The following is a 25,767-nucleotide window of genomic DNA, read 5'->3' on the forward strand; positions in this document are numbered from 1 at the left end:
CAAAGCCAAACGCCAAAGGAGTGGATCTGGATCACAGGACTCCCAGCCAGGATTGCCAGGACTTGCCAGGCAAAAAGCACCAGCACTAGCACTAGCAGTTGCTGTGGCAGGACTAATGTCGTGCCATTAAGCTGAGAGGTTTTCGTTTTTTCGGGCCATCCAGTAGTAGTCGTTTCCAATTACACACATTTTCGAACCAAAAAAAAAGGACACACTAATTTTGTAGCTGGATTATAAAGTTGATTTACTTTTTTTCTGGCTTGGTTCTTTATCCTTTATAGTTTTTTTTATAATTATTATCTAAATAGTAACCAAGGAGCTGCAACTTACCCTTGATATTCGGGGAAAATCTGAAAGAAAAGGAAGGAAAAGCAAATCAGAAACTCGTCTTGTCTTTCGACTTCAAATAATGTTAATTTCGTGGCAAGAGTGGCAAGGATAATGCTGATATTGCTGGCAGGATGTGTGAGTAAGAGGAAGAGCAAGAGAAAGAGATAGAGCAACGCTGATGAATGCGACAGACAGGGCGTGACACTGCCACGAAATTGCAACTTTAACTGAATTTTAATAAAGGATCTGGAAGCAGTAGCTGTAGGTGTATCTTGTATCTGGTAGATGTATCTGTATTTGTATCTCTTACTGTGTATCTGTATCTATCTATCTCCTGTTAAGACACCTCCCTCTCACCTTGGCCCCAAGACTGCCTCTCAATCTCCTTAAAATTGATTTAAAATAATCTCGTATGAGACTACTACTCTCCCTTAAAAAAATGCAATAAATATCCTGGCATTAAAGGTCCTGCCTGCTGCTGTTTGTGGATAATAATGTGATTATGACAATATGCAGTGTCCTGGCCCTCTCCTTTCATTAAATTAGTTGCATTAAATGCAACCCATACATCCTGTTGTCGCTGCCGCCATCAGATTTCCGATTGCAGCAATCGGAAAGAGATTGGGGCATGCGGCATGCGGCATGGGGCATGGGGCAATGGGGCATGGAGGCTAGTTGAGATTTTCATGACATAGCTGCGGCATAGCGGCATAGCGACATAGCGACATGGCGGCTCGGGGCATAGATAAATCGTTGGTAAATTTTATATAATCTAATAAAAAATTGATGGCTTTAGAGTGCGAGGCTGGCGGCAATAAATAGCAACAGACTGCTTCTGGTTTCCAGGATCGGGGCTGTATATCCTGTAACCAGTAAACGACCCTCTTCTCCTCTTCCCCTCTCTATTTTCCCTACTATTATCCTTGTCCTTGCTGCCATCTTGCCGGCAGCCAGCAGCTAGCATCCTGCAGCCAACAGCCAGGCTGGTTATCCACTTTAAGCGATGTATTCGAGCTGATGCCAATCCGTTGAAAAGCGCTTGCCAATAAATGATGAGACATCGACAACGAGCTATCGAGAAGGAGCTGCAGGAGCTGCAGGATCCTGGCTGTTAGATGGAGGGGGGGCGAAATGGTAAACGGAAAATGGGAAAAAACTGTAGCATGCCAACAGGCGAGGAAGCGCATTAGCTGCTAGTCCTTTATATATGCAACGCCGGGCTTAATGAAATGAGTTTGTTCAACTTATTGCTCGCTGAGGCATGCAACATGCCACGCCTCTGCCGCAGCACAGATTTTTCGAGGGCCCTGCCATCTCCCTCCATGCACTCCATGCAGATACAATTTGCCGAAGGACTCTCACTCTGAGGTTGACTAAACAAGTTGCCCATCCTTTTAATTAAATGCAAGATGGCTGAATATGGCTCGGATATCGCAGTGATTTTTAATTTCCTGAACTGCATCTTACGGCGAAACAATCGATAGACTTCTTCGCGATGAAGCCTCGCATAACATTGACCCAAGTCCAACATCAACACTCGCCAGATTGTGTATTGTATCCGCTGGAACAACAGACTCTCGCACTCGCCTCAAGAGTATCCTTTACTTGCCGAGTATCCTTGCCGCCTTTCCATCCTTCTTCCAATCTCAATTTTTATTATTTTGTAGCTCTTATCGCGCTGCGGTTATCGCACTTGAAAGGACGTGAGTTTCAAGAAAACTATCGCCAGGACAAAGTTTTCCCAGGGTCCTGGCGGGGCTGGGCGGGAATGGTTCTCGCAGGGCGGCCAACAATTAAGTGGGTCACCAGCCGCAGGTCGCGGCACGTTGGCAAGTCAATCAGCCAATCAGCCGTGACCCAGTCAGTTCCCCAGCTCCTCGGCTCCCCAGTGTGTCAGTCCCTCCGCCTGTCAGTCCCTCGCTCCAGCCCAGAGTCACTCCGTCCTCATGTCGGAGCCCAAGACGCTGGCTGGTAACCGAGGCCGCAAACTTTTCCTCTGTTATCTTGAAAACATTTCAAAGTTACACAGCGGACCGGCGGACTTCGCCTTACTCTTGTTCCAACAAAAATAACTCCAAAACTAAATATTCAGAGTCAGGACTTCATATACTCGGTACTTATTCGAACTTCATACCCGGTACTTGCAGGTATGGCCCACTGGGAAGGCTATATCTCCGCCAATTCTGATCCGATTCTTGCGGGGAATACCTCAAACGCTTTCTATATCAATTTCCCATCATTCTGCATTTAAATCTGACAACAAAATATTTTTCCAATTTTTTTCAAAATTTTCCTGGGGAGACCCCTTTAAAAAGTAGGTTTTTGGGGTATGGCCCACTTGAAAGGCAATATCTTTGCCATTTCTGACGCGATCCTTATGGCTATCCCTTAATTTTTCCAGAAGCACAATCCCCAAAAATTGTCTTGAAGAACACCCCTTTAAGGATTTATGCGGAACCCCCTTAAACTCCAAGTAAACCCCCCAGTAACCGGTTATAAAAATCTATGCAAACAGTTTCCAGTTAGAGGCAGGGCGAGTTCCGTCTATTAACAAATTGGCACGCGTCGCACTTTAGCCGAAAGTCCTTGCCTTAAAGGCCTCGCTCCTCAGCTCCTCCAATCTCCCCCCAATCTGCTCAAAATGTTAGCCAAGAAAATATTTATTTATGACTAAAGTTTACTCCCAGTACTGGTTGGATGGCTGGCTCACATGTCGAGAAATGGGGTATAGCGTTAATGTTTTTATTAGCATGGAACATGCTCTGAAAACTCCACAAAAATTGGGCGGAAAACTGTTGAAGACTGTTTGGGAAACTTTATGCCGCCGCGTTTTTATGTTTCCCAGACGAAGTAGTCGACAACTCCAGAGTCTCGACGATGATGGTGATGACTACTTTTGCAGTGCCGATAATGATAAAGATATGGAAGAGACAGTCGAGGATGAAAAAATAGGACTACAAGGGAGTTCATTTATGAAACTATGAAGTTAAACCATTAAAAAATATATTTATTGTCTAAGACTATGTTTAAATTTCTTAATATTTAATTTTTCTTAAACCATCTAGTAGTTTTAAAAGCCTGATGATTGTATTTCTGGCTTCGTGATTGCCCTCGTTTGAAATTGACTTAAAAAAAGGAATCATCGAGAGCTCGAGTATGTGTTTTTTAATGCCAAAGAAAACGTTTGGCGCGACCCGAAATGGGCAATCAACCGAAATGGCACAAGACCCACACAAATCAGTTGAAAAAAGAGAAGATTTTCTTGTTTTTTTTTGGGAGGTAATGGAAAAGCAGACGCCAGTCAGTCAGCCAGTCAGCCAGTCAGTCAGATTTTCAGGCTGATGACAGACATTGAGCATCTGATTCTCCTTGAAGAGGCCGTCAGGACACATGTGGTAATGTCTACCGGGGACAGGACCACAGAACGAGCCACTCAGTCAGTCATCCAGGAGTGACAGACTCTGATTCAGATTCAGATATAGGCCAGATCTATGCCCGAAATCCATCCTACCTTTTAAATAAAACATAAACCCCAATAAATACCTAAAGAGTTTTACAATTTTCACTCCCATTTGCCATTATTTTTTAACTGCATCGGACTCGGAGCAATAATAGCAATGCCTTTTTAATTTCAATAAATTTAAAAATGTTTTTACGCCCCACGGAGCGTGCACTTTGCCCTGGACATGGGTCATGGGATTTCCCATGGCCTTTATTTCCAATGGGTCCCCCCCTTAACAAATAATAAAGCACAATAACAATGAGAGTGGAGCAAAAGTGAGTTCTCAACGAGCTAGTGGCCCGGTCAGGGTGCCCAAATGAACTATTATTTGAGTTCAAAAATAAATTTTAATATAAGTGGCATGAGTTTTTATTTATTTTAAAAATATTTAATATAATTAAAGCTTGAAGTATCCTCCCACCGAACTACTGTTTTGACTTTGAAATCAAAATACAATCAGGACCTCCCCTCATTAATATTTAAAAATTAATTAAACATATGGCCAGTGCCCAGTGCCCATTGGCTTTTGGAATAGAGCCTTCTCGCTCCTTTTAAGGTAATTAGTAGAAAAGCTTAATTAAACTTTATAATGGAAATGCTGGGGAATCAATCAGTGGCATTACCTTGAAGCGATCTCATAAACGACTCCATTAACCATTAACAATTAACCATTAATGCGGAATAGTACTGCGGAGAGCAGAACGGCCATCAAAATCTAATGCCCTGGCCTGGCCTGGCCTGGGAAATGTGCCTCGGAAATCAATTGGCATTTTGATGGACAGTTTTGTAATTCAGCTGGCTGTCAGTTGCAAGTTGCCAGTTGCCCGTTGCCTGAACCAAAAATCATAGGGCATGGCCGGCATTTAACATTTTAAACGAAAAATCATAATAGCACATGGCCATAGCACATATTGTATGTGGATTTTCAATTGAAAGATTGGAGATCATTGTCACCGCAGTCGATTGCACTTGGAAATGCATTTCGGGCTTATTACGCCGGACTCCCAATGGCTACAATACGTAAAATGCTCGAATATCTAAAATGGTAAAAGCGTAAACGTATTCCAAATGCAAATTCAAATGTCCAGAGTCTATAGAGTAGAGTCCAGAGTCCAGGCTATGGGCAGTCCTCGTCGTTTGACATTTGCATAAAATGCGAATGGTCGAAGGCATTGTCAATCAGTCACAGAGTCAGTCATTCAGTCAGTTTGTCATTCAGTCAGTTGGTCATTCAGTCAGTTAGAGAGTGACTCATTCAGAAATTCATTCACTTGGCCGTCTATTGAGTCTGTCATTTGGCCACCAACGACCGTAGACCGTTCGGGTTTGTTGATCTATTGACAGTCCTCGCCCCTCCCGGCCTCTCTCCTAGTGTCCTGGCCCTGTCCAGTTGTCCTTGTCCCACAGCTAGTGCCCCTCCCCCTTCGAATTACGCACTCACTTGACCAACAGGCATATATATCGCTTTGGTTTTCACAAAAAACCCTCCAAATACCAACCAATTACTGATTATTTTTAACTTTTTAATACAAAAATAAGCTTAATTGTAATTATTTATTAGTTAAATATAAAATAATAAACCCTAAAGAAGGCTAAGCAGTCAAATACCCCCACCATAACCAATTGTTTCTACCAAGAATATGCCAAATATTGAAAATCAAATAAAAGCCAAGAGTCTGAGAGGGTGCGGAGGCGGAGGAAGAAAGGGGGCGTGGCATTGTGGCATGATGGCATGGCGGGTTGGGAAAAAAGTCAAATGGATTGAATATTGAGTTTATGATGTTGTCGCTGGCAATTTTCGTTGGCTTTAAGCGGTTTTGGCATTAGATGGCTGGCTACGCCGGCTCTATTGTGTGTCGGTGGCGTATACGCAATATGCCAAGCGTATACGCAATATGTGTGATTGTGTGAGTGTTTTGGGTGTTCTGGTGTTCTCTTGGTCTGTGTCAGTGTGTCAGGATATGCCTGTGTGTATGTGTTTTGTCGATTATATGCTTCAGAGAGCTGCCAACACACGCAACTTCCACACGCTTCACTGGAGCAATCGCGTTTTGTTTTTGCCATTCCGGTTACTTCTCTCAGTGTATGTGTGTGTGTTGAGTGTGTGTGTGTGTTATGGAGTCATGCAGTAAATTGAATTTTGCCCACAACAACGACATTAGCCATCTCAGAGCCTCTCCTCCCGCTGGTCTAGAAACAAAAAAAAAAAAACACAACGTCTGCCACGAAACTGTTTTGATTTTTTTCTTTTTTTCTGATTTCGACCTTTGGTTTTCTGTTTGTTTTTTTTTTTTCTTGGGGTTTCGGGTTAAGGGACTTGGGTAAGCCCTTCCGATTTTAATCTTGCTTTCTGGGCTTTATCGACAGCATAATTTTATATGCCAACGCGCGCTCGGCATTAGCATATGAATGATGTCTGGAATTGGGTTTCGGTTTCGGTTTGGGCTTCTGTTTCGGTTAGATATTTGCTTTCATTTCTATTACTGGGGGCTATGTGGGTGATAATTGTCTTAAAGGGGGATAGGATGTCATTGGAAGGATAGCTGAAGTCTTGTTCCAGACCTTAGAGAGTCTTTGAGAGAGAAAAGTTAAAAAGAAAGAGTATAAGATACCCGCTACTCCTCTAACTCTAACTTAAGACTAACTCAAGACTAAGACTACTAATATTTCTGTTTTCTTCCTCTTAAGATCTAATATATTAGAACCTCAACTCTAAAAGAAATTCCTAATTTCCAATTCTTAACCATTCATCTTTGAAATTTCATTTTTCTCCTCAAGCCTCCCTCTCTCCCACTCCCCCCCACCATTTGTCACACAATCTGACAACTTTTTGGGGGAAAACTACTTTTGAGCTTTTCACTTTCCAACAGCTCTGGCCATTCGGCTCTGGCCTCTCCACTGGCACCTCCTATGTGCCAGCCCAGCACCCACCCAGCACCCAGCACCACTCACCAACGCTTAGGTAATTTGAGTCAAACTTTATGCGAAAGTTGCAAATTTGCACCGCAATTTGTGCAAACTTTTCCAGCTGAGCATTGAAATGACATCATCATCAGCACCATTCCCCGGCCCAGGCCCGACTGCCAATCGAAGTGGAGAGAGTGCAAATCAATAAGGATGGCGGGAAAAAAGGGTAAAAAAAAAAGTAAAAAAGGATAACAAATAGTGCAAGTTCTCCTTCCTGGCTTCCAACTGGCAAAAAGTGCAAGGAGAAAGTGCCAGAGAGAGAGAGAGAGAGAAAGCAACAAAAATCAATTTCAACTCGTCAAAAAGTGTGGCCAAGTGGCGCATTTAAAAACTAACTTGAATGACAATTATAATGTGGCACGTCCACACTGGCCTCGCAACAGCCAGCCGCCCCTTTTCCGGCTGATTTCCATTCACATTTTTCAATTTCCCTTCAACTTGAAGTTGATTTTTTTGGATTTCTGGCCATTTGCATTTCACAGTCCATTGCCGTTTGTTATTTTTTATTGTTTAAATCATTTTTATTATTTCTTGTGGGTTGGGAGTTGAAGGAGAAGTAGCCCAAAAAAAACAAAGGGTTTCCATACCAATTCTTAATCCCATTCTACCGCACAGAGAAATTCCTCCCCAGGGCAATAACTTTGAACCCAAAAAAAAAAACTGATGAACTTAATGTTTGGTCAACTTTGGCTCAATGATTTTCAAGTGACCCCCGACCCGGTTAAGGATCAAATCAAGTCGTTCGAAAACACAAACAAACAAGGCAGCTGGGACGAAAGGCATGGCATCTCCGGAAGCGTGTTACTTTAGTCATTAATTTGAGATTATCCCTGGAATTACTCGAATGTTTGCCGGCACTCAAATAGACTGTTAATTGAGTTGTAAACTACGGTGGAATTTCATAAACTCCCAGAGTGTTTATTAACTAATACAAGTAACTGTATGATTTATGATAATAGCAGTAAGGAAACTAGAAACTCTAAATCAAAGATATATATATATAAATATATCCTAGCTGTCATCGTTTCACATTTAAAGAGACTTCATTTTCCATTCGAAACGCGTTCGAAATGCGAGAAAAGTGCTGGCAAATGCTTTTCTGTTTTGGTTTTTCATTTGCCGAGTTCTTGCCACAAAATTTACAGACACACCAGAACACACACACACACAGTACAGTGGCAGACATTTGCATATGCTCTGACTATCTGACTATCCGACTGACTGACTGACTAACTGGAATCCTTGTCAGCTGAATTACGCGCTTTAAAAACAATTTTGTCGATTCCTGTTGTGTTGTTGTGTGTTTTAGGTTTTTTAATATTTTATTGCGCATATCAAATTCGCATTCGAGCGGAAATCCCTAAACAGGGCCAAAACGTTTTACCCTCTCTGGCTTTGGGGTGGTAGCTGGTAGGTGGGTGTGACTGTGGTGTTTTGGGAAAAAATCACATAAGCGATTTTCACTGAGAACAAAATTGGGGATTAAAATGCTAATATGACTAAGCTTTTATTGAAAAATAAGAAATTTTAGTATTATGATTTAAATAACGTGACCTTTGGTATGAAAAAAGTGTGACCTAGTCTTAGTTGACAAACAGAAAAATGGTCACATTGGCAAGAGAAAGTTTATAAACTCAAATAAGTTGATAAAAAACTATGAAAGTATGATCAGTAGGATGAAAAAAAGTGTGACCAAAGCCTAAGGATAAGCAATGATATTGAAAATATGACTTTATAACCTAAAATCTTCAAAGATCCTCTACTAAGCCTGCCTTTCTCCCTAATATTTTCGCAAAGTGCACTTTCTAGAGGCTTCAACCGACAGACAGACAGTTGCACGTGCTTCTGTCACTCGCTTGTTGGCTGCGATGTTGTCTGGCCATGTTTATGAATACATTTCGCCCCAAAGAATTTCCATGGGCGTCGCAACAGGATGCTGTGGAGTTTGGTGCAGGGGGGAGGGGAGTGGGAGAATCCTGAATCGATAGGATGGATGGTTGGCTGGATGCGTCTGGTTACCTTGAGAGGTTTGCGCCTTTTTTGTGGCCTCCGGCCGTGTGTACTGAAAATCAGCACGCAAAGTTATATTTTATTGATTCTAAACTGACTGTGATAGATGTCTGTATGTATGCCGCTCCCCCCCTACACACATATATGTGGGCGTATATGTATTATCTCTGCGCTTGACTGGGCAAAATACCATCATGCTGATGTTAAAGTGCGCACGTGACGCTCCCAAATCGAGAAACCAGGGGATTTTCCGTCCAGGACCACCATCAAGTGGAGCAATCACTTTTTTTTTTTTTTTTTTTGCTCACCCGCCCTTTTCTTTCTTAATTTTTTTTTTTGGAATTTATTTTTCTCTGGTACATGGGGCCCATTTTTCGTTTCACATTCAACGCCTTTATATGAGGGTATACCAGCATTACCCATATCGTTGGACTTTTAATTTCGAAGGACTTACAGTGGTGAGGTTTTTGAATAAAAATTCAAGTTATCTTTCAGATTATATAGATTATATGATTAATTATTTGATATACTCTCTTATAACCCCCATTATATCCTCTATAATTTGTAGAAATATTCTTAAGTAATCCCTTTTTGAGAAAATCATCCCACAGTGCCAGCGAAAGTTCGGCGGCCAGGTACTTTTCGCATTTTCCTGGAAAAGCGGATGGGTAATGCAGTCGGAACGTAAGCTTTTGCCATATGTTGGATGCAGGAGGAAATTGTGAAAATTGAGAGAAAAGGGCCAGTCCTCGTGGTCCTTTTTTTTGTCGTTGTTGTTCATCCCTCCAGTTCCTGGTCGTGGGCCTGGTCGTGGTCCATCCGGTAGAACGTGGCAGGACAGCATTGGCGATTGACAGTTTAATAGTTTTCCCAGTCAATATTATGCTATTTCACGATGCACCCTGGACGGGGCCCTGGCCAGCCCATCTTGCAGTGTGTGCGCCCAGGTATCCAGTATCCAGCCATCCAGGTGCATATATATAGCTTCCTTTTTCAACCGCCGACTGGCAAGGCTCATTTGGCTCTTTGAAATTTGATTGCATATGCAATTTTGGCAAGCTTTTTGGCCAAAGTCCTGGCCTAGTTGTCTGTCTCTGTCTATGGCTCTATGTGTGTGTGTGTGTTGGCCGTAAAATATGCAGATTTTATGCCGGAAATATAATTTTTGCTGCATTAGCGGCAGCCTCTGGTCGGCTGGCAACGGCGCGAATACGCGATATTCGATTATAGTCTCTCCCCACTCTCCTCCTCTCCTCTTAAGTGCACAAGAAAAAAGACACACACTCTATACTATATATATATATATATATATATATGTAGATATTTTTTGGGGTTTTTATTTTCAGAGTTTGGGAATAGAGCCGGGGATTAGAGTGTATTGGCCAAAAAGTATCGGTTCGGCTAATGCATGGGGAATTAGCGAATGGTTTGGAGATTTTGTGGGGATTTTGGTATTTGGTGTTGCCATTCAAAGGATAACAATGCAAAAAATTCATCAAGGTATTAGTTGGACAAAAAATAATCTTAAAAATAATAAAAGGATAATTAAAAAGAGTTAGCGGACAGGAGGACCAGAGGACAAGCGGGCTAGTAGAGCCTTTAAAGGCTCTATTTATTGGCTTTTAAGATACTTTCCTCTTAAAGTTCTCTATAAGAAACAAATTATTATAATAAAATAGTTAGGATAGGAGTTAAATTAACTAACGGACAAGCGGACAAGCGGACATGCGGACTTGCGGACACTTGTAATCTTTAAATTCCCTAAACTCCAGCTCCAACCCCATTCCACCTAAAGTCCCTGCCAGACCTCTTCTCCTCCCAATCCAAAAACCATGTCCAAGACAATTTTAACTGCCTTTTGAAGCCATCCACCCCCTTGTATCGATAACTGGATTTTCGGCAAACAAATCGGTGCGGTGGCACTCAACGATCTGTACGCTTCATTGCCGTCTAACTTATGACATTGGGGCGTGTGTTTTTCGGCAACTTCATTATCGATTGCTGATCCCTGGGATTAGACGGACGCCCATGGAAGACAATGTCTCTCACTATGTCTTGTGGAAGGACACACATGGTCCTTACTACCCCAACCCCCCTTCCGAATGGCCCATCCGTTGTGGCGCACAAATTTGTCCACAAATTAACACAAAGCGTGCGGAGCTGTTTTGGTCCCCTCTGGCGGCCGCCCATTTGCCGCCCCCGAACGGAGCACCTAAATTGTACCAGTTAGCCCCATGACTACCCCCCCTTTTTGGGACCAGAGAGTGACCAGTTTGGTAGGCACTCGCACATTTGCTGGTAACATTTATCGCCGGATTTCCACTGTCATGCCGAAATGTTCAACAGAACGTACACAGGCAAACAGAGGAGCGTTTGTGCCACATAGTGTGGCACAATACACGTGCACCAATACCACTGAGAGAAAATTTAAAGAGTGTTATTAATAATAAATAAAATGGAAAAGGAATAAGAGATTTGTGAGCTTCTAATAGAAGGCTATTTAGTCTCTATTATTTTATTTAAAATTTATTTGTTTTTCTCTCAGTGCCTTTAAAGGACAAGGCTTGTTTTGCGGCTCGTCGTTTTGTCTCGTATGTTGAATAGAAATAAATTTGCGACTTAAGTCCTAGCGCGCATTAATTCGGCCTAATGTCGTGTAGTCGCATCCGACCCAGCCTATCCCCTACCCCCTAGACCCAGTCCTGAAAACCCTACGCCCCTGCATACACTGTTTTCGGACTAACATTTTATTTATGACCACACACATGAAGGGGGGGTCCTTTTGTCGTTTCGACCACAGTCAGTGGCATAAGCCAAAGAAGGGGAAGGGATCCCACAAATCTCTGGCACCAATACCAATGCATTGTCCGAGAGAGCGGTCAACAAAGCCGATTTATGGATGGCCCAACAGGGCAGTAGTCTCTGCCACTTTCAAGGGGGGTTAGCTTCAAAACTAAATATAATTAGGAACAAAAAAAGAGGGTTTAAGATCTGATAAGATCATCTTAAGATTTAAAATCGAATAACCTTCCAAGAGAAACCCCCTTTCAATCGACACCCCTGCCCTTTCGTGTTTGGCATTCGAATGCGTGATGTGCGTGCCTCCTCGGCTATTAAATTATTTGTAAACAATTTTTGATATCTGATTTTATGCTCTTGTACAGCATTATGTCCTGTGAGTCCTTTCGTTCCTCCGTTTTATGCTAATTTAGGAATTAGAAAAAGGGATACGATACAAGTCTGCCCAGTCCTCCCAGCCAAGAGGGTAATGGCTTGAAGGAAATTATTAAAAAGAACCCAAAAATACAGAATTCAATTCATTTGACAACTTTTAGTCTGTCTTGACCAAAAAAAAAAAAAAAAATGGGGAAAAAAAGATGGCTAAATGCAATCAGCAGTAAACAAAGGAAGGCAAGAAACGGTCTTAAGACAAATTAGTTGCAACTTGCCAAGGGGGCAGGGAGGAGGATGAGGAGTTTGTGGCAGGAAACTTTTGCCGCACTTTTTATTTTATTTTTATTTTTTTTTTTAGGAAGCTCCTGCAGGACCTCCTTTTGCCTTTTATCGGTTCTGTGGGCTTTGTTTAAAGTTTTGCTGGAAATGCGAAATAGAATCGGACAAGCTCCACTCGACGAAGTTTTCGTTGCACTTTCATTACTTTTGCACACTCCCCTTGGTCCTTGGTCCTTGGTCCTTGGTCCTTTCGCCACCCCAATATTGTTATGGCTTAAAAGGATACAGGACTCCACTCTGCCTCTCTCTCTCTCTTTCTCTGTGTGGCAATGCGCGAATTAGCCAAACAATAAATAAGTGCACGACAAAAGTGGCAAAGAAATTTCGAACAACAATGAAATTACTCGTCGCCTAATGCCACCAGACTCCTCCTAGATGTTCCTGCCCCATGATGTTGCAGCCACACATCAAGGACAAACTTTACACTTTGTATCCCGCAGGGTGTGCGTGTGTGTTTACAAGTTGATGATTCTCAAATTTCATTTCTGTTTTTCTCCCAAAACTATTTCTCTTCTTTTCTTTTTTTTGTTTTGTTTGTCGCTCTGAAAGTTTTTTGGCCAACAGATTGACCCTCTTGCCACTTGCCCCTTGCCCCTTGACCCTGCCCCTGCCCCTTCCACCCGCCCCTCCCCCCTCTGAAGTATGTAGTCATCATGTCGAGCTGACCAAATTGTCGAGTCTCTAATTATTTTGGCTGACACTGCAATGTTATTTTATTACTATTTTTTTTTTTTTTGGAGTGGCAGTGGCAGTGGGAGGTGTGGCAAGTTCTGATAAGAAAGTTCGGCAGCCAGGCAGTTCGGATGTGGCATGTGCAGTTCGCTTTTATTGCCACAGATAGCCGCAAGTTTCCGCTAGCCATTTGGAGTGCTAGCCAAGGAGGCAAGAAAACTTTGCAACTTTGAATATTGCTCATACGTCCTGTGGTCCTGTGCTGTCATCAGAGTTGCATTTCAGTGTCCTCTAATTTCAAAGAAATAGAAGCGGGAGTCTTCTATTCGTATTTAAATTTGAGAATTAAGTGAAGAATTCTGGGGCAACCGAAAGCATTATTTTGAAGTGCAGCCGTAACTTAATTTGCGCGCGAGGCAACGCGTCGTATGCGTAATGCCAGCCAAGGACTAAAGGGCTAAAGGACCAAGGAGCCAGGACTCAGGCAAGGACTGGCAAGGAGTAGAAATCTAAACAACCAGCCAACCCGCCAAAAGGGAAATCGCCAAGGAAAATGGAAAGCTTCTAAGTATAGAGTGTGGAAGCATGTGGCATGTGGCACAAGAGTGCCAGAGGGGGGAGGGTGCATTGGGTTATGAATGCGACTTTGACTGCGATGCGTTTAGTTGAGCGGAAGTCGAGTGCTTCGGCAATTTGTAGCAAACTCCTGATGCACCCAGCTACCAAGCTCCCTTTTGTTTGCCACCGAAGCTCTGAATCCGGTGGCTCTGAAGGGATATGCGGTAAATGAATGAATTAGGAAGCCAAATCCCGGATAAGCTTAAGTGTGTGGCATGCACCCTTCCTAGCCCCCCCTTGCTAGCCAAGTATTTGAAGAAGCAGCTTATGCATTTAAGCAAAAAGTTGCCAGCAGTTGAGAAATTATTTGAAAGAGAGCTGCCTCTAGTAGCTTGGGGTTTTTTTTTTGAAAAAGTTCACAGAGTTCTTCGAAGGGTTTTGGGGTTTCAAGTATTTTGAAAACTTAACTGGGACTTAAGGTTTTTTTTTTTTAATATTATTTATAAAAAAATAGTCTCTATAGCATGAACCATTAGCTTTGCATTATAAGCTTTGATAGAAAAATATTAAATTTTATTAAGCCCCTTAAAAATTTCTTGAAATCTGGCATTTATACCTAGAGGTTTTACTCTTTTTAATATTAAATTTCTTAAATTGTCTAACATACCTTTCCTTTTCTCTACCTAACATTATTAGTTTATAATTTTATTTATTTTTAAAATTTTTCCCCCAAAGCTTACTTTTTTCTCATTACATTACGCATTTCATTAAAAAGCCCTTGAATTGCTTTATTATTCCCGTTGCCATCGCCACATTCTGTAATTATTCATTGCATTTAGAAAAGTATTCAGTTTTCCGCTTCTGCAGCTACTGCCTTTTTGCCAATGCTTTTCCAGCCATTTTCCTGCCATTTCTACTGCTTTTCCAGGCCCCAGTATGTGGGGGAATGTTTTGCTTTTGTTTTCGGCTTCATTACATTGAAGTTTTTGTTTTTTCCCAGCCATTTCCTTCGGTTACTTTTTATTGTCGACTGCTGATGTTGCTTTCCTATTTTTTTCTATTCTATTTTTTTTTTTTTTTTGAAACTCTGATGGTGTTATTTTTTAAGTTGGTGTGTGCTTTTTTTTAAGGTCTTGGCCCTCGGTATGTGCACGTTTGATTGTTTGTGGAAATTAAGCTTTGAAAAATGACTAGCTTGCTGGCTGGCTGGATGGCTGGCTGGCAGAGGACACTGGCTGCAGGATGCAGGACACAGTCGTAAGTATTTGGAAAATTACTTTCATTTGTTTGTGCTTCGTTTGGCTTGTTATTGCCAAAGTAGTAGTAGTAGTAGTAGCTATAGTTGTCCTGGCAACTTGCTTTTTGTGGGTTTCTTTGCTGGTGGAAAGCATTTTCATTTATATATTTAGTTCTAGAGTTGTAGAGAGCCCCCAGCCCTTCTTCTAGTTGTGACCACCATTTTGGCTCGGGAGCTGTTGCATTTGTAAATTACAAAAATGAAATTAAGTTCACACTTTGTCATGTGGGGACATTTACGGTTTTTAATTGTTTGTGTTCGCTGCGTTGAGCACTTGAGTTTGGAGTTTCCTGTTTCGTGTTTCGAGTTTTCTCCATAACAGTTTCCATTTTCTATTCCAGCACAGCCCAGATGGAGGAAAATGCTTCCTACTTTTCGGGGTTAAAATGAGTAATGAACGCTCTCATCGTCCTGTTCAGAGTTTGTTATACATTTCGCCTGTGTACATTAATAATTTCGTTAAATATTTGGCCAGGACCCCCACTGAGCGAGGCTCTGAAGTGTGTACGAGTGTGTAAGTGAGTGTGCTTTTCAAATTAGAAATTATTCTTGGCTTTAAGATAGAGGCTAAGGCAGAGTAATAAGAGTAAAGATGGTGCAAATTAAAGCGATTTTTTAAGCCAAGAACTAGTTCTTATAGAGTCTTCTTACTTATTTATCTTTTTTTTAGGAACAATTTGTTCCTCTGGCAAGTTGAAATCTTATTTGAGAAGAAAATTGCGGCGGAGATTGGCCAATTCGATAAGGATACGGTGTTTTTAAGGAGTCCTCTCGGCTTAGCTTGTCTCCTCGGCTTATCTGACGCCACTGACATAATATAATATATAGCTTTTGTTTTTCTCCCCACAAACTTTACCAACCAATATATGTATATATAATGTATAGAGAGAAAAAAGAGACTGTGTATCCTGCGAGCAATTACATTGGCCCTAGCACCCGGCCTGATCCTGATGACTTGGCTTTGCTTTCAATTTGGCTGCACTTGCCAAGGAGTCAAGAGAAAAAAAGTAAAACCTAAACATATATATGCAAAAAACCTCATACCAGAAGACAAAATGGCCAAACCAACAAAATGCAAAATGAAAAACCACCATACCATCCAGAAAGCAAACCAAAAATGTTTTGATATTTGTTTTTGGCCTCAATTCCGGTTTATATCCTTACAGTTTGTAACATCGGTAGATGCGGTCAAAGATTAGTTTTTGGGCTGGCCATAAAAATCTGTTCGTAATAAAATGGAAAATAATTAGTAAGCCACCCTCCCCCCAATGCCCCAATGCCATTACCAGTCCAGTGCCTTTGAAGGAGCCTCTGCTCCTGTTGCCATTGCTGACAATTTCCTTAATGTCAAATGGAACGGAAATTGATAAGGACACATCAATTTGTAGCCATGTTGCGGATGGCTAACTCAAAAAAGACACAAAACAAGCCAGGAGATGGGAGTTCATTTCTTCAGAAGTCGAAACTTGTATGCCCTTTCAAGGACTTTCCGAAATACAACTATCTAACATGATTCAGATAGATTCCTTGAGAAATAAAGGCTATAGGAGTTAAGATCTGAAACAAATATTTTCCTAAAAAATACTATAGATAGTAGTGATCCTTTTTGGTCGCCAAGCAACCCCTAGTTAGAGCAAAAAGGACTCCCTGGGGGATTTGCTGTTAAGTGTGGCCGCAGCAAAATTTAATTGCACTGTCAAATGAATTATGAATTGATGAAATTTTCGGTTCTTGTTCGTTTTTGGTTTCAGTAATTGGAACGTGAACGTTTCCCTCCCTCCGAAGAGCCCCAACCCCCAACTGCCACACTCCAATTTCGATTGCCATTAAGTGCCCCGGACATGGTCCACAACAGCTGTTGCTACAAGGCTCAACAAGGCTCAGTTTCCTTTCAACCATGCCTTCTGCCTCCTACCTCCTGCCTCCTGCCTCCTGCCTCCTGTCAGTCTCCTCTATCCCGCCCTTTTTGAATTATCCTCCCCCGCCAACGCCAACGCCAACGCCCTCGCCCCCATTCCCTTTCGCTTTTCAGCAAATATTTGAATTTAGAGAAGACGGAGGAAATGTTCGGCTTTTGGAGGAATCGTTGCCACTTTTAGCCTGTTGCTCCTGCCACCAGCTCCTGCCACCTTGCCACTCTACTCTGCCCCAACTCCTCCCTTTTTGGGGGTAAACTCCTTTGTGGCTGTCCAACAATGGCCCGAAATGATTAATTTATTGAAACTTACGCTTATTGCCGTTTTCACGAAGAATTTTATTTATGCGCTTTTATTTGGACAAGCGGTGCCGATAATTTGTCAAAAAGTCGTAAATTATAATGTTACAAAGGCCCTCCCTCTCCGTCTTCCCTAACAAAAAAAATCAAATCATAAGCCACAAAACTTTTGGTGAAATGGGGGACAAGACTGCTCCATCTTGAGCAGGAAGGATGAGGATTAGGTGGTACCCTTTAGTTAGTAGTTTAGGAAAAGGAACAGTACCGGGTATCATATAGTAGATACACTATAGATCTAGGAACTCTATAACCTCTAGATATATCTACATATATAATATATTAGAAAAAAGACTACCGGGTATCATTTTCTAAAGGAACTCAAGATCTATAAACATTATCTTTAATCTTATAAACTAATTTTGTATCTATATTTTGAACATATGAATTTTTTTATCATTTAACAAGAAAAGAGGGAGTAAAGGGTATCGGATAGTAAAGATCTAGGTCTTGGAATTCGATGTATCACTTTTGAAACCCTCTTTTAAATGTATATCTAAGAAAAGTACTGGGTATCATATAGTGAGGGAGCTCTAGATCTAGAAACTGTGTAACCTATAAACTTATAGGCTCTATATTTTACATTTCTATCCAAAATATATCAATATATTACAAAAGAAAAAGTACCGGGTATCATATAGTAAAGAAACTAGAACTAGAAACTAGAAGATATATGAAAAGTTATAGACTTTCTAGATCAAGTAAGGCGGAGTGCCGGGTATCATATATCAGATAACTCTCTCCCCATGAAAGCCACTTCCCTAGACAGTATACCCCTAGAAAAAGACAGAAGCCATTATAAGAAAGAGATGGCACCTAAGTAAGCATTCAATTTGCTTGCGGTTGATACACTTTTTTTTCTGTTGTCCTTCCTTGTCCTGAGAGGAAAAGGCTCTTCCAGGAAGATTGGGGATTTGCGGTTACGCCGCACAACTTTGTGGGTCGGTTGGCTCGCCCCGCCTCCTTTTTCTCGCAGTGTGTGTGTGTGTGTGTGTGTCTGTGTGTGTGTGTGTGTGTGACAAAGATAAACACATCCCAGCAACATCTCATCGACAGCGGCAACGATAACGCCTTTAATTATTAATTATTATCGCCGCAAAGCCAAATGTAAAAGCTTCAATTAAAACTTCTCAACACAGAGGCACATTAAGGATACCTGAACGTATTTCATTTATACATTATATACATTATATAATATATATATAATATATATGTATGAACTGCATTGCTCTCGACTCTTGGCCCAGATTGCATGTCCTTTTTTTTTCATTCTCTCTCCTTCAGCTTCAGCTTGGGCTTCAGCTTCTGTGTTAATGATTTATACAAGGATTAATTTATACTCACTAATGGATTTCACTTGGCAATGTCCTGCCAGCATTCAATATTATCAATTACTCAGCTTCTCCAGCTTCAAGGGGGTATGGTTATTCAGTATGATATAAAAAATACTCGCAGGAGGAGGGAAAAAATTAAAAAAAAAACAAGAAAGGAAAGCTAACTTCGGGCGGAGCCGAAGTTTATATACCCTTGCAGTTGAGTCGCAGTCCGCTAGGTGGCGCCACGCATCTTATATTATTAGATATATAGCGGATCGTATATAGTTGGCCGATCCTTATGAAACTTGGAAAATCGAATTATTTTGCCAAAAGAGGAATCCATTGAAACTCCCATCCTTCTAACTTGAAAAACAACGAAGTTATAGCATTTCCGATCAATCAGTTATATGACAGCTATAGGATATAGACGGCCGATCCTGATGACATTTAGCAGATCATATAAGTTGGCCCAAATTAGAATGCACAGAAAGTCCCATCCTTCTAACTTGAAAAACAACGAAGTTATAGCATTTCCGATCAATCAGTTATATGGCAGCTATAGGATATAGTTGGCCGATCCTTATGAAATTCGACAAATCAGATTGTTTTTCCCAAAATAGAATCTCTACCAAATCCCATCTTTCTAACTTAAAAAACACCAAAGTTATGCCAATTTCGATCGTGCTATGACAGCTATAGGATATAGTCGGCCGATCCTTACGAAATTTTGTACATAAGATATTTTGGTCAAATATAACATGTGTAGAAACTTCCAACCCTCTAACTTAAAAAACACCAAAGTTATGGCATTTCCGATCAATCAGTTATATGGCAGCTATAGGATATAGTCGACCGATCCCGGCCGTTCCGACTTATATACTGCCTGCAAAGGAAAGAAGGGTGTGTGCAAAGTTTCAACTCGATAGCTTTAAAACTGAGAGACTAGTTTGCGTAGAAACAGACAGACGGACAGACGGACAGACGGACAGACGGACCGACGGACAGACGGACAGACGGACAGACGGACAGACGGACAGACGGACATGCTCATATCGACTCAGGAGGTGATCCTGATCAAGAATATATATACTTTATAGGGTCGGAGATGTCTCCTTCACTGCGTTGCACACTTTTGACCAAAATTATAATACCCTCTGCAAGGGTATAAAAATAAATTAAGCAAAATTAATTATGGCCCAGTAAGCAACATTGCCATATACCGCATGCAAATTGCTGGGCATTCATTTTATGGCATTTCTCCTGCTTTCACCTTGCTTTCTCTGTGCTTTTGCTTTTTATTGATTTGCTTTTTCAGGTGCGGCGAGTCGAGGGCCCAGGACCAAGCCCACGACCAGGCCAAGATCAAACGATGTTCGCATAAAAATCAACTAATTTCCACACTTTAGGATGCAAAAGTCCAAACCAAGCAAACAAACTGAAGGGAAAAATGGAGAAAAAGGTGGATTTTGCTAAAAATAATACGAATTATAAATGCCCTTTGAGAAAGGCTTGGAATTTAAAGAGGAAATAGAGACTCTCTTATGGTATTTCTTATTTTTAACCTTCTTTAATTTTAATTTTAACCCCTAAAAAATCAATATACCCTTCGAAAGAGTATCTCTATAAAGAAATAGCAAAAAAATAAATAAAACCCATAGAACGCTATGCGGAAACGGCTGTCAATAAAATAAATGAGCGCTATTAGCAGCGGAAAATGATGAACACTTGAAAGTGTTTCGCCGGCAAGCTTCGACCAGCCACCAAGTCCTGTCGGATCCTGGGACAGCCACGCCCCTTTTGGCCACCCAACGCCCCCACGCCACACTTTTTTATAGCAAAAACGCAATAGATAGAGCAATAGAGAGAAGGATGGAGAAGAGAATGCAAAACATTGGCCAGGAAATGGTGCGGAAAGCCAGTACTACAAAGTACCGAGAAAAGTTCAGTTGTCCCACAATGGAAATTGAATGGAAATTATATAGTTTACATATAAAATTTAAACTTAAACATGTCTATTTAATATATATTATTTTATCTTCATTATTAAGCAACTAATAGCCTTCTAAATAGACACTATTTAGCCGCTGTAAGTAGCTATTTAACCACTGTGCCACATTTTTTCTCCCCTCGGACTCTTCCGGCAGACTAACTCGCAAGATAGTAAGCCAGACACCCAAGAGGGGGTAGTCCCACTCTAATGCCAGGAGGAAAAAAAGGGGGGGAGCCTGTGGGTCACAAAGCCGAAGGCAAACAAGTCGCGTACATTTGTGCAAATAAAATTTGCTTGAATAATTTTATGAATGGAAGACAAACTGTTCAAGGGGGTAGATGGCTTGAAGGGAAAAAGGATAAAGGATAAAAGGGTGCAGCGGGATGAGGGGGTAAAATTTAATTTATTATTACATCAATGGGTTAATTGCACAAAATTTGCCTCGAATGCAGGCATGTGTTTGTGCAACGCAAGTGCCACACAATTATGCAGGACTTTCAAGGGTTTTTTTCTTGCGGTGCACTTGCCACGTCCTAGTGTGAGTGTGTGAATGTGTGGCAGGATGTGTGGTCGCATGTGAAGTGTTTAAATAAACGACAACACTTGAAATAAATTGCAGCAAATCAAGTTAAATAAATTGCGCGAAATGTACGCCACGCCATGGAATGAATGGCGGGGCTCTCAAGGACAAAAAACTGAGGCGAGGCGAGCAAGGAGCCTCGCTCGAAGGACGAAAGCGACATCAGGACGTCAGAGCATCGTTATCACATCCACACACGGGGCTTTCCTCTCTCCTCCTCCCTTTTTTTCCCAGATTTCTTTTGCAGATTTTTTTTCGTGATGACATGCCTGGATCACCATCTGGAAACCTCACACTCGGACTCATACTGGAATTTTATTTCCCATTTTCCATATCAATTTCTTGCTGGCGATTTTAATTGCAATGTGCGGAAATCACCTGTAATTATTCTGTGCGATTTCCTTACCCATTTGACTATTGAATTACAATGCAATCAGAGGGTCTGAGGACTCAGGACCCAGTGGGAGAAACGATTATCGGAAGAGCAATTATTAAGGATATGTGGAGGGAATCAGAGGGGAATCAGAGAGGAATCTGTAAGGAATCAGAAAGGAATCAGTCCATCTATTTCAATTTCATTCTTGTTTAAAGAAAACTCTCTTCAAGGACCCTGATTTCCCTCTAAGGATAATCCCAGATCTCAGAACTCAGAAGAGAATAGATTATCAGAAGAGCAATTTATAAGGATTGGTGGAAGGAATCTGTAAGGAATCAGTAAGGAATCAGAACACTCCTTCAAGATCTCCATTTCCCTGCCAAGGATAACCCGTAACCCTTTGTCCTTCTTCAGATTTCTCAACGGAGAGCATAGTGCGATGAAGTGCGTGCTCCGACAGACCGTCGTCTGCCCGATTGACTCATTCTGCCCATTTTGATGGAATGTCCTTTTATATTTTTATACTCGTATGTGCATGTCCTTTTGGGCCGCCAAGTTTAGCACGTTGTTTGCTTTCGCCGCTTTGTGAACATAACAAAAATAAAAAAAAGTAAAGTCGGCCAAAGGAATGGCAACAAAATGGGGGTCCATGGATGGGGAGGGGGAGTGAAATTCCTGGGAAATATCCTGCGAGGTGGGATGGTGGGGGTGGTGGGTGTGGTGAGTAAACGAAAAGGGTTGTAAAAACGTAATGGCGAGTTAAATAAAACAGGGAAGTAGGGAAGCAGGGCGGGGGAGGAGACAAATATGCCAACACTCGCACAACCAAACAACAAAAAAACAAAAAAAAACATGAAACAAAAATGTACAAAAATTTATTCAAAAGTGTCATAAATGTAATACAACTTTTCCTTTATGGCAACTGCATATGTGTGTGGGTGGGTGTGCCTGTGTGTGTGTTGTGTTTGTGTTGGCGCGTTGTTCGAGTGGCACTCTCCAGAAAACTTCTCGTCGAGCCAATAAAAATAAAAAAAAATACAACAAAAAATATATAGAGTTGCAAATAAAATAAAACAGAGCTGCCGACGCCTGGCAACTAAAAAAAAGACACCCAAAAAAAGGATGCAAGTCCCCAAAAACTTTATCCTCACAATACAATCAAGCGTATGTATCTGTATCTGTAAGTGTATTTGTATCTGTATCTGTATCTGTATCTGTGTGATGGCATAATGCGTTTTCATTTTCCATCGTCCTAGGCAATTTTCTCTGGCCTAAGCCATTTCCAGGCTCCAGGTCAGGCTCACAATTGCTCGAAAAACGAAAATAATAAACCTAAAAATAAATCATGAAATTGCATTTTGCCATATAGGTCTCCAAGGATAACATTTCACAAAAAGATTAAATGGGAATTACTTGGGAAAAATACTAGAAATAAATTTAAATAGTAATTACTTTTAAAAGAAAGATTTGAATTAAACGCCTTACAGTAGTGGAGGGCACTGTACCTGCTCTGCTCTGCTCCCATCTGATCGGATGGCCAGTGCGAAAAAAGGACTTAAAACCCTTTCAGTGGCATAAACCCAAAACAAACACACCTGTAACGCCAACAAAAAACTTTAAAATTGCAAAAACAGAGCCAAGATTGTAAAAACAGTTTTTAGTGCATTTCTGAGCGGGAAATCGCCTCTCATCGGGAGTGCGGCTTGTTGCAAATTGCCATTGGCGACGTCGAAATGACTGCCTATAGCCAAAAAAAGGGGGGGCACTCATGCCACCCGCAGGACTCTCTACTCATACTTTCATCCTGTAGCCATGTTGGTGTATTCCGGAAAGCCAAACTGCAGTGAGAATTATTTTAAATTGTGGGGGAGCTTTAATGATCATTTAGTTTGGTTTTAAATTCTTAAAAAAAAAATATTAAAAAATAAATAGATGTTTTTAGATGTTCTTAAGATATAATTCTTAAGTTTCCATAAAGATAGTTAGCCACTTTTATTATTTTTTCCATTTAATACACCTTTTTTTTAAAGAAAACAAGCTTTAAAACACTAGAAGAATAAAAAAAAGATAAGGTGGAATATCAATTAAATACACTCAGAAAAATAAAGAAAAAAATAAATATAGAAGCTTTAAGAATAAGAAAAACTAAAGAGAAATCCCCTTTAAAATAATTCCTCCTCAACTTAAAGTTATAAACAAAAATCTCAACCTCTAACAATTAATAATCTTTAAAAATAAATCTCTAAATAATAAATATTTCTCACAGTGCTTCTTCGCCAAAAAAGCAAAGAGAACTGAACCGTATGCAAGGCATTTGGGCCCAAAGTTATGCCAGAGGGAAGTGGAAGTGGAGGGACAGTGGTGGCACCCCCTACCCTTTTTCGAAGCTCTGCAAGATTGCTTTAAGTTTTATTGGTTGTTGTTTGCAAAGCAAAAACTTTACTTTTGCGCGCTTTTCTAACGGTGCAAATACACACACACATACACAGGATATACAGGACATACACATACATAGATACTAAGGACATACACAGATACAAGAAATGGCGAAGAGAGAAGCTGGAGAAGCGAAAGACCAAGAAAATGTGTGGCCAAAGTTGCCAATGGATCCTTTTCGATGCTCACAGACTCGCATCCTGTGGGTGTCTTCTCATCCTGCCTCCTTTTCAGGATTCTCATCCAACTTGAACCCGTATCCCTTTGCTATTGCTTTTGCTTTCATTCCGCTGGCTGCTCTTTCTTTTTTTCGGTAGCTCCTTGCCCGCGTCTATATCCTATATCTTTCCTATTCAAGTAGGTATTTTCTTTCCCCCGCTCTTTTTTTGCCTCTTTGTGTGGAAACTGAAACTGCCGTTAGTCAGCAGTCAGTGGAGGAGTCATTTCCATTGCCATTTCCCCATTCCGCTTCCCCATTCCCACTTCCCACCGGAAGTCCATGTTCCATGTTCGAGGAGTTGAAGTGCCAGGAAAGAAGTTGGCGTTAAAGTTCGACCTTTTGGTAACTACTTGCAGTTTTCATAAACAAAATAGTTGGACACCGCAGCAGTGGTGCTTGGCCCTCTCCCTACAGCAGCCATAACAATAATCGCAGTAACCATCATCACTATTGCTCCCAGGGAGCTCCATGTGCCAAGCCCATCAACAGTTTTTCCAAAAAGTCGCAGGAGGGCGTGGGTCTCCATCGAGAACCCCACGGGGAAGGCTATATCTCAGTCGATTTTCATCCGATTTCTGCGAGGGATACCTTAAACGACTTGTGGACCGATTCCCCATCATTCTGCATCAAAACCTGACAACAAAATATTTTTTAAATTTTTTTCAAAATTTTCCTGGGGAGACCCCTTCAAAAAGTGGGTTTTTGGGGTATGGCCCACTGGGAAGGCTATTATCTCGGCCAATTCTGATCCGATTCTTGCGAGGAATACCTTAAACGCTTTCTAGATCGATTCCCCATCTTTCTACATCCAAATCTGACAACAAAATATTTTTTCAATTTTTTTCAAAATTTTCCTGGGGAGACCCCTTCAAAAAGTGGGTTTTTGGGGTAGGGCCCACTGGGAAGGCTATATCTCAGGCAATTCTGATCCGATTCTTGCGAGGAATACCTTAAACGCTTTCTAGATCGATTCCCCATCATTCTGCATCCAAATCTGACAACGAAATATTTTTTCAATTTTTTTCAAAATTTTTCTGGGGAGACCCTTTCAAAAAGTGTGTCTTTCCCTTCCAGCCCACTATTTATGAATTCTTCGGTAATTTTTTTGCCACTTTCGGACGATTTTGAGTCCAAACTGAATTTGAATGCCATTAGCAGTTATGAATTTAATATAATCGGCGAGTGAAAGGGTTCTTTGAGGCCCATCGGCCCAAATGGCAGGCTCATATTCATCAATCAGTTGCCCTGAACAGAACCTGCACTCAAATTTGTATTCAATCATTTGGGGGAATCATTGCGGGCCACCCGTTGATTATCATTAGCGAGACACAAAACGGATACAAAGGCATTTTGGCCACGCCCCCTTTAACCAATACTCCCACACCCACACACTCACACTCGCACTACACATCCCATTCAGACACACACACACACACACAGGCACACCCCGCTCTAGCGCTTCTGGAATGGCACTTAATGGCCGCACACAAAACATGGGAAAACTTTGTGCAAACTTTTCACAAACACACACTGCCGTATGTGATGGTGTGTGCTTGGCAGTGTGTGTGTGTGAGGGAGTGTGTGTGTGTGTGGGGAATGTCATTGGCGGAAATTGAAACGCACATGACAATCCATTTCATCAGCAGTTTAGTTGCCTTTGGAACATTTCAGCGCCAGAGAGCTAGAGAATCGGAGCTGGACTATGAAAAGAGGTGTTGCTGGAGTTTC

General features: G+C 41.3%; 1 protein-coding gene across 2 annotated transcripts in view; it reads right to left on the reverse strand.

Annotated features, from left to right (window-relative positions):
* Positions 1-25,767, reverse strand: part of LOC6504684 (chaoptin) — a 153,437-nt gene that overhangs the window by 91,849 nt on the left and 35,821 nt on the right. For both annotated transcript variants that reach the window (XM_032453219.2, XM_044717119.1), the window contains one exon: positions 331-350. The gene's annotated coding sequence lies outside the window, so the exon portion shown is untranslated. The remainder of the gene's footprint in view (positions 1-330; positions 351-25,767) is intronic.

The sequence above is a fragment of the Drosophila ananassae genome, chromosome XL, assembly GCF_017639315.1.
Source record: "Drosophila ananassae strain 14024-0371.13 chromosome XL, ASM1763931v2, whole genome shotgun sequence".
Lineage (NCBI taxonomy): Eukaryota > Metazoa > Arthropoda > Insecta > Diptera > Drosophilidae > Drosophila > Drosophila ananassae.